This window comes from Molossus molossus, unplaced genomic scaffold (assembly GCF_014108415.1).
Source record: "Molossus molossus isolate mMolMol1 unplaced genomic scaffold, mMolMol1.p scaffold_m16_p_4, whole genome shotgun sequence".
NCBI classification, from domain to species: domain Eukaryota; kingdom Metazoa; phylum Chordata; class Mammalia; order Chiroptera; family Molossidae; genus Molossus; species Molossus molossus.
Genome location: NW_023425377.1, coordinates 52,524,024 through 52,532,419, shown reverse-complemented (window position 1 = coordinate 52,532,419; position 8,396 = coordinate 52,524,024). Strand labels below are relative to the sequence as shown.

At 41.3% G+C, this 8,396-nt stretch overlaps 1 pseudogene; it reads left to right on the top strand.

Moving 5' to 3' along the window:
• Positions 1-7,019: 7,019 nt before the first annotated feature.
• On the top strand, positions 7,020-7,376 carry LOC118615139 (annotated as a pseudogene).
• Positions 7,377-8,396: the final 1,020 nt, after the last annotated feature.

The following is an 8,396-nucleotide window of genomic DNA, read 5'->3' as shown; positions in this document are numbered from 1 at the left end:
TACACCATTGATACTCTGGTAGGGATTTCAATGAATCTGTAGATTGCTTTGGGTAGTATAGACATTTTAATATTGATTTTTTCAATCCATGAACATGGTATGTTCCCACTTGTTTATATCTTCCTCTATGTTTGTTTTTTTTCAATGCCATGTAGTTTTCTGAGAACAGGTCTTTTACTTCCTTGGTTAAGTTTATTCTTAAGTATTTTATTATTTTTGTTGCAAAGGTAAATGGTGTGTGTGTGTGTGTGTGTGTGTGTGTGTGTGTTTCCCTTTCTGAGTGTTCATTATTGGTGTATAAGAATGCCATTGAAAAACAACGAGGGAAAAAATATGGTGGCGGGAAGGACCGGAGAAAGGGTGAGTGTGTGAGAGAGTGAGCGAGTGTGTTACAGAGTGTGAGTGGACACAAAGGTGGACGACCAAACCCAAGCAGTGCAGAGCCGTGGAGCAGAAGGTTCCTGTGCTGTGGACAGGAGCAGCCAGATACCTCAGTAAGCAGCCCTTCAGGGTGCTTCTCCATGTGTCGCTGGGAGGTCCCACCATTTTGAAAGATCCCAGGTTTTCCATGAGAGGAGGAAGTGGGAGTGGCTAGGGCCCAGCAATCTGAGCCCACCAGCACACCTGGCACCATTGGACCAGTGGACACCCTGTCAACACACACCGGTGCACAGTAGCGGAGCTCCCAAGGTGCTGGTCGCAAAAGTCGCAGATAATACAGAGCCCAGCACCACACCCTATAGTAGCAGCCCAATCAGAGTCGAGATATACCCCCAGAAACAGAGGCTGGGGAGCAGAAATCAATCCCTAGGCAACAAAAGCACAGACCAAATGAAACCCATCCCCCAAAATTACAACAAAAGCTGAGCAGGAGTTGAGCCCCACAAGGCAGCAGCACTTCCCAGCTGCCAGTGGAGGGACCTGGAGCTCCACAGAGGACTGTGCAATCCAGTAGCTCACAACTGCAGTGGGAAGCCTGAGCTTGAGAGAGACCGGTGCAATCCAGCTGAACACCCATGGGAACTCCAGGACTCAGGGGCACCAGAGAGGCCTGTGCCACCCAGCAGGGACTGTGCAATCCAGTTAACTGCAGGACCTGTGGGGGGCTGAAGCACCAGAGAGGCCTGTGCAACTCAGCAGAGACTGCGGAACCTAGTTACCCACAAGGCCTGTAGGGTGCTGAAGCATGAGAGGACTGCATGACCCAGCAGGGACTGTGCCATCCAATTTCCCACAAAATCTGTGGGGTGCTGAAGCACTAGAGAGGCTTGTGCCATCCAGCAGGGACTGAACAATCTAGTTACACATGGGGCCTGTGGAGTGCTGAAGCACCAGAGAGGTCTGTGAGACTCAGCAGCACATAACACAAGCATAGAGCCAGGTCCCCAGAGGGGACCATGTGACCCAGTTACCTGCAAAACCTGCAGGGTGCAGGGGCACCAGAGAAGCCTGTGCAACACAGCTGCACACAAGAGAAACTTAGAGGATATATATATATATATATATATATATATATATATATATAGACAGAGTGAATAGAAGCAACGCAGATAATCTCCCAGGACCAAACAAACATTACAAGTAAAATAATGACAAATCCTCAAAAAAAAAAGCAACAGAAGAGCAGCAGGACAAGACCATATAACCAGGGACACTAGCAAAACACCAGGGCTACATTCCAAGGCACTGAGTAAGTGAGACTACTAGCCACCAGGAAAAAGCTGAAAAATACCTGAACTTTTCCTGGGCTTTCAAATCTACCCAGGAAAGTAAGACTTGACAGTGGTGTTTAACATGGGCCCACCCAGGCTCATCCAAACCCAGTAGAGAAAGCCACAATTAGCAGAACACCAGCACACACATGGAAAATTTGGCAGGCTCCAAAGCCAAATGAAAGAACAAGAGACCTCTACCGAAGATGAGATAAATGAGGTGCAGTTAAGCAAGTTAACAGAACGAGAATTCAGAGCCATGATCTTGAGGAAGCTCAACAGCATGTGTAAGGACATGAGCACCATGAGTAAAGACATAGAAATGTTGAAAATCAACAAGTTGGAATTAAAAACCATGAAGAAATGAAGAATGACATATCAGAAATCAAGAACACATTGGAAGGTCTAAACAGCAGAGTAGAGGAAGTCAAGGACCGGATCAGTGAATTAGAAGACAGGCTAGAAAAAATCAACTAATCAGGAAACCAAAAGAAAAAAGAAAAAAAACAGGAAGACAGCTTAAGAGAACTGTGGAACAACTGGAAACGTAATAATATTTGCAAGAAAGGAGTCCCCGAAGAAGAAGAAAATGAGCATGGGTTCGAAAATATATTTGAAGAAATAGTAACAGAAAACTTCCCTAATTTGGTGAAGGAAGAAGGCATTCAAGTTCAAGAAGCACAGAGAGCCCCAAGTAAAAACCCAAACAGGCTCATACCAAGACACATAGTAATAAAATGCCAAAAATTAAAGACAAAGAATCCTAAAGGCAGCAAGAGATCAGGAACATGTTACCTACAAAGGAATCCTCATTAGGTTCTCAGCTGACTTCTCAACAGAAACACTACAGGCCATAAGGGAATGGCATGAACTAATTAAGGTCATGGAAAACAAGGATCTAAATCCAAGATTATTCTTTCCAGCAAGGCTATCATTCAAAATAAAAGGTAAAATAAAGAGCTTTCCAGACACAAAATAAAAGGCTAAGGAAATATATTAACACCAAACCAACACTACAAGAAATGTTAAAAGGATTGTTGTAATTAGTAGACAAAATATGAAGAAAAATAGAACCACACTAAACAAAAATAGCAATAAATAAGTACATATCAATAATAACATTAAATGTAAATGTATTGAATGCTCCAATAAAAAGACACAAGCAGCCCAAGCCAGTTTTTCACAATGGTTAGAGAATCCACCCACAGTCCAGAGAGGCCTGGGTTCAGTTCCCACTAAGGGCAAGTAGCTTGTTTGCAGTTTGTCCCCAGCCTTGGGTTGGTGTCTGTGGATGGCAACCATTCAATGTGTCTCTTTCACATTAATATTTCTCCTCTCTCTTCCTCCCTCTCTCCCTCCTGCTCTAATTGAAGATAAATGCAAATAAATAAATAAATAAATAAATAATAAATAAAATTTTTTTTAAAGACACAAAGTAGCTGATTGGATAAGAAAGCATGACTCATATATATGTTGTTTACAGGAGACCTATCTCACAACAAAAGACTCACATAAGTTGAAAGTGAAAGGATGGAAAAAATATCTACCAAGCAACAGGAAAGAAAAAAGAAGCTGGGGCACCAATACTCATATATGATAAAATAGATTTCAAAGTGAAGAGCATAACTAGAGACAAATGAGGCCACTACATAATATTCAAAGGATCTATTCAACAGAAAGATATAACCTTGGAAAACATATATGCACCCAATATAGGAGAACCAAAATATATTTAAAATTTTCTGGAGGATTTCAAATGAGAAATTGATAGCAATAAAATCATAGAAGGGGAATTTAACACTCTGCTGACATCACTGGATACATCATCTAGACAAAAAATTAACAAGAAAACACAGACTCTAAATGAAGCACTGGATCAGATGGGTTTAATAGATATCTACAGAGAATTACACCCTAAAACTGCAGAATTCACATTCTTCTAAAGTGCACATGGGACATTTTCAATGATAGACCACATGTTAGGGGACAACCTAAGTCTCTACAATTTCAAAAACATTAAAATCATATCAAGGTCTTCTACAATCACAATGGCATGAAACTAGAAATTAATTGCAACAAGAATATGCAAAGAAATTTGAAAACATGGAGGTTAAATACCATGTTATTGAACAGTGAATAAGTTACCATGGAGATCAAGGAAGAAATTAAAAATTTCCTGGAAACCAAGAAAAATGAACACACAACAACACAAAATTTATAGGATGCAGTGAAAGCAGTTCTAAAAGGTAAGTTCAAAGCACTGTTGGCCTACTTTAAGAAACAAGATAAAGAGACTAGGAAAATGGCGGTGGAGTGAAAGGAAGTTACACCGACCATCTCCCAGGACCAAACTGGAATTACAACGAAAATAAAGACAAATCATCAGGGAAAGGCAACCAAAAAGCAGCTTGGAGGACCACATAACGAGAGACACTGTCTCGATCCTGGTAGGCTTGCGAAGATGCGAGAGGGGGTCGGGAGACCACGGTCCTCAGCAGCCTAGGCTGGGACCTGCAGCGGTCTGGGCTGGGACCTGCGGCCTCAGCTGGGACCTGCGCCCTCGGCTGGGACATGCGGCAGTCTCGGCTGGAAACTGCGGCCTCGGCTGGGACCAGCACCCCCGGCTGAGACCTGCAGCAGCCTCGGCTGGGACCTGTGGCCTCAGCTGGGACCTGTGGCCTCAGGTGTCAGCTGCACCCTAGGCTGGGCCCTGCAGCCTTGGCAGAGACCAGCGGCCTTGGCTGAAACCTGTGACTTCGGTTGGGAGCTGAGCACTCAGCTAGGTGCTCTGCCCTCAGCTGGGAGCTGCTGCAGCCTCAGCTGGGAGTGAAGGCCTTAGCTGGGAGCAGAGCCCTTAACTGGGACCGGGCGACCTTGGGTTAAAGTCCCAAGCGGCTCCATAGCACAGAGTCGAAACAGAGGCTGAATTAGCAGCAGCCACTCACCATGGACTCAGGCAGAGGGAGGGCAGACTGGACTGGAACTGTGTGGTGACACTCGGGATTTGGAGGGTGTTCAGAGCTTTTGCTGAGATGCAACCTTGCAGGATAGGGTCATTATACACTTTCCCAGAGCTCTGAAAAGAGGCAGCAGCCCCTCCCTCAGAAATTCAACCCCACCTGGTGGCCATTGAAATGCTAACTGAGGCCCATTAACAACCAGCATCTGCCCCACCTTCGGGAAATACTCTACACTGAACACCTGAGGGAGTTTCATATTCAACTCAGAAACCAAGGTTCTTCAGGTGACTGCTACTAATAGCCTCCAGGCAAAAAAGCTAGAGGATAACTACCATTCCCTGGGCTAGCAACTCTAACCAGGAAAGCTAAGACTTGTCAGTGGTGTTTAAAGTGGGTCCTCCCTGCCTCATACAGGGAGAGGGAGCCACAAACAGCAGAAAACCAACACCCACAGGGAAAATTTGGCAGACTCCAAAGCCCACTGTGATAGCCAAAATGGTGAAACAGAAACAAAAGCCAAATATAAGAACAAGAGACCTCTACTGAAGATGAGATAAATGAGGTGCAGTTCAGCAAGTTAACAGAACTAGAATTCAGAGCCATGATCTTGAGGAAGCACAACAGCATGTGTAAGGACATGAGCACCATGAGTAAAGACATAGAAATGTTGAAAAACAACCAGTTGGATATTAAAACCACCAAAAAGAAATGAAGAATGACATATCAGAAATAAAAAACACATTGGAAAGTCTAAATAGCAGAGTAGAGGAAGCTGAGGACCAAATGAGGGAATTAGAAGATAGGGTATAAAAAATCAATCAGAAAACCAAAAGAAAATAATTTAAAAACAGCAAAGCAGCTTAAGAGAACTGTGGGACAACTGGAAATGTAATAACATTCGCATCATAGGACTCCCCGAACAGGAGGAAAATGAGCAAGTGTTAGGGAATATATTCGAAGAAATAGTGATAGAAAACTTCCCTAATTTGGTGAAGGAAGAAGGCATTCAAGTTCAAAAAGTACAGAGAGAACCAAGTAAGAAGAACCCAAACAGGCCCACACCAAGACTAATAGTAATCAAAGTGCCAAAAATTAAAGACAAAGAGAGAATCCTAAAAGCAGCAAGAGAGAAGGAACAGATTACCTACAAAGGAAACCCCATAAGGCTCTCAGCTGATTTCTCAACAGAAACACAACAGGCCAAAAGGGAATGGCATAAAATAATCAAGGTCATAAAAAACAAAGATCTGAATCCAAGACTACTCTCTCCATCAAGGCTACCATTCAAAATAGAAGGTCAAATAAACAGCTTCCCAGACAAAAAAAAAAGTCTAAGGAAATACATTAGCACCAAAAGAGCACTGCAAGAAATGTTAAAAGGACTGCTGTAATTAGCAGGAGTAATAGAAAGAAAAATAGAATGACACTAAACAAAAATGGCAAAATATAAGTACATATCAATAATCACCTTAAATGTAAATAAATTGAATGCTCCCATAAAGAGACACAGAGTTGCTAGTTGGATAAGAAAGCAAGACTCATCTACATGTTGTTTACAAGAGACCCACCTCACAACAAAAGATTCACATAGGTTGAAAGTGAAGGGATGGAAAAAAATCTTCTAAGCAAACAGAAAGAAAAAAAAAGCTGGGATAGCAATACTCATATCTGATTAAATAGATTTCAAAATGAAGGCCATAACTAGAGACAAAAAGGCCACTACATAATATTGGAAGCATCTATCCAACAGGAAGATATAACCTTGATATACATATATGCACCCAATATAGGAGCACCAAAATATATTAAAAATCTTCTGGAGGACTTCAAAGGAGAAATCAATACCAATACAATCATAGCAGGGACTTCAACACCCCACTCACATCACTGGATAGATCCTCTAGATAAAAAATTAGCAAGGAAACAGAGACTCCAAATGAAGCACTAGACCAAATGTAGCTAATAGATATCTACAGAGAATTACACCCCAAACTACAGAATTCACATTTTTCTCAAGTGCACATGGGACATTCTGAAAAATAGACCACATGTTAGGACACAAACTAAGTCTCTACAAGTTCAGGAAGACTGAAATCATATCAAGCATCTTCTCAGATCACAATGGCATGCAACTAGAAATCAACTGCAACAAGAACATGCAAAGATATTTGAATACATGGAAGCTAAATAGCACGTTATTAAACAATGAATGGGTTACTTGGGAGATCAAGTAAGAAATTAAAAACTCAGGTGCCCACCTTGCTTTCTGGTAGAGGCGTGGAGTCAGTGGCTGGGGCATCGGGGCTGCGATAAATGGCGCTCTCGGGGACGGCGGGGGAGCCGAGCCAGAGCCATGGCCAGTACAGTGGTAGCAGTTGGACTGACCATTGCTGCTGCAGGATTTGCAGGCCATTATGTTTTGCAAGTCATGAAGCATATGGAGCCTCAAGTCAAACAAGTTTTTCAAAGTCTACCAAAATCTGCCTTCAATGGTGGCTACTATAGAGGCGGGTTTGAAACCAAAATAACAAAACGAGAAGCAGTGTTAATATTAGGTGTAAGCCCGACTGCCAATAAGGGAAAAATAAGAGATGCTCATCAATGAATTATGCTTTTAAATCATCCAGACAAGGGAGGATATCCTTATATAGCAGCCAAAATCAATAAAACTAAAGATTTACTAGAAGGTCAAGCTAAAAAATAAAATAAATGTATGATGAATTTTAAGTTCTTATTAATTATTTATGTGACTATCAGCTTTTTATAATAAAATGTCCCAAAGTTACAAATTTTAAAAATGATTCAGCACAAACTAAGTCAATGGGCTGGTGTAACATTCTCATTTAAATTTGAGGATTTTTAAATCAGATTATAGAATATTTGGATATTAATGCTCTATAGACAAATACATACCATTTGAACAGAAATATTATTCATTACTCATCTAGTAAATAATTTGTTACTTCAAGTCAAAGTGAACATGAAAGTCCCTGCTCTTAAGGAACCCCAATCTAATGAGACTGATAAAGTGGTCATTAAAATACAATGTGATAAGTATTATGATGTAATTAGTACACATTGTTATATAGTAGCCTGAACTTATTGGGAGGAAAGACTGTCAAGGTACGGAGAGTTGGCTCAGCTGCTTGGAACTGTGAATTTAAAAGTGAGTTTGGCCACAACTTTGACCTATAAAATTGATGTTGGTATGCGTATATCACCGACAATTTAAATTTTATACATTAAAAACTTGAAAACACTGGCCAATTTGGCTCAGCGGTTAGAGTTTTGGCCTGCTGTCCAGAGAGATCCGGGTTCGGTTCCTGCTAAGGGCACGTACCTCAGTTGCAGTTTGTCCCTGGCCTTGGTTGGGTTGTGCGGGTAACAGCCACTTGATGTGTCCCTTCATGTTGATGTTTTTCTCTCTCTCTCTTCCCCTCTCTCCCTCCCACTCTACCTGAACAAAAAATGGAAAAATGTCCTCGGGTGAGAATGAATAAATAAATAAATAAATAAAAAACTTGATAAAAGAAAAAAAAAAACTGAACTGAGAAGAGATAGAAAACTTGAACAGACCAATAACAACTAAAAAAATTAAGATGTAATCAAGACTCTACCAGCAAACAAGAGCTAGGCATGAACAGCTTCACGGGGGAGTTTTACTAAACTTTCAAAAAAACAAAACAAAACACTCTTCAAATTATTTCTTTATTTTATTTATGTT